At 40.1% G+C, this 1,502-nt stretch overlaps 1 protein-coding gene across 9 annotated transcripts in view; it reads left to right on the forward strand.

The window, feature by feature from the left end:
* Positions 1–59: 59 nt before the first annotated feature.
* The window catches only part of LOC106524118 (focal adhesion kinase 1), an 81,130-nt gene continuing 79,687 nt past the window's right edge, over positions 60–1,502 (forward strand). For 4 of the 9 annotated variants that reach the window (XM_014017783.1, XM_014017787.1, XM_014017791.1 and 1 more), the window contains exon 1: positions 72–294. The gene's annotated coding sequence lies outside the window, so the exon portion shown is untranslated. Of the gene's footprint in view, positions 295–1,502 lie in introns of all 9 variants that reach the window. The other 5 variants (XM_014017782.1, XM_014017785.1, XM_014017784.1 and 2 more) reach the window with 2 other exon arrangements.

Below are 1,502 nucleotides of genomic sequence, written 5' to 3' on the forward strand. Positions count from 1 at the left end.
ATATATATGTATGTATATATGAGTAGTACCATGTTGGACATTGGGCCCCTCTCTCCTCCTGTCAGCTGCAGCCATGTTGGTTGAATCCAGGCTCCTCCAGCGGCGGCGGAGCTCTCAGTCAGTGGACACCAACCACCGGGCACGGCGCTGTTGTGGACGGAATCAGACCGGGAGAGGAGCCCTGTCACCGCGCCGGTTTTGATATTAAGTAGCTATAAATGTAATATTCTGCGGGCCGGACAAGGTGAGCGGTTTGTGAGACGAGGAGCGGCGGGACTTTGAGGGGTGTAGCGGGTGAGTAATGGTCCCTGTTGAGGGGGAGCGGAGTGTTAGCCGAGCTAGCTTAGCATTAAAGCGGGGGTAACAAACAGAGACAATGGGGTCAATGCTACAAGCGTGGGTGTGTTTTTAGGAGCGGGTTGTAGGATTTATGAAGACTGCTGTGGGATATTATTTCTTAAATTAGTCGTCATTTTGGTATCACGAAGTCATTTGTATTCCTAACATACAGACAGTGCTGCAGTGGCCGAATCCACCCCTCTGTGTTTCTGCCAAAGGTGCAAAGGTCCAAACAAGCCAGGAGGACTTGTCTCAAACACAACAGCAACATTTAGGAGAAACATCTGGTTGTTGTTGAGCACAGAGCCGTCAGGGCTGGGACTCAGGGGCGTTGGGTATAAATAAAGGGGTAGTTCTTTCTAAACCTGAGGGTTTCAAGTTTATGATTTGCTTTCGGACCTCGTTAATAACAATAATTCCCATTTATCTCTGTTATAAATGAACTAAAATAGAACAATATTGGGTTAAAGATGTAATTCTGCCATAGCTGGATTAAACAGAAATGCATATGTGGTGCAGGAATGTGAAAGATATTCAGATTGATGTCCAGCATCTTTGTGGTTGAGATTTATTTATTTTTTTCAAGAATTTGGGAAGCTGCTGCTCTGTCATGTTTCTGAAAAAAATTGTTTCCCCTTTTTCTTGTTCTCCTTTTCATTATATTTCTTCCCTGTGTGTAACTATTATCCATCATTTTACTGTATCTCCGTATGTATACTTTTCAGCTGATGAAGGAAGACAGGATATAATGGACATGATTTATTTTAATGTGAGAATAAACAAAGAAACAAACAATTATGTATTAGATCCATTGGCATCATATTTTACTGTTTACAGTTGAATTTCGGGCGTCTACAATGGTTTCTTCCTAAAATAGAAAAATTGCCAAGAAATTTCATTGTCTGTTTTCCCATAGAGGAACACAGGAAAACATTTCTTTGTAAATGTTATTGAAACTAGTTAATGTTTGTCAGATTACACATCCAATAAGGGTAGCCTCCCAGGGCAGTTTTTTTGTTTGTTTTTTTATTATTATTTCTTCAACCAAAAAGTCTGACTCCTTCTTTATGTAATATGGGATCCATGATTAGTTGTAACATTAGACTTTATTTAATAAATACATATTTTAACTGTAAAATAAAGATGGCAAAAATACAGTAGGA

Source organism: Austrofundulus limnaeus, unplaced genomic scaffold (genome assembly GCF_001266775.1).
Source record: "Austrofundulus limnaeus strain Quisiro unplaced genomic scaffold, Austrofundulus_limnaeus-1.0 Scaffold177, whole genome shotgun sequence".
Classification (NCBI taxonomy): domain Eukaryota; kingdom Metazoa; phylum Chordata; class Actinopteri; order Cyprinodontiformes; family Rivulidae; genus Austrofundulus; species Austrofundulus limnaeus.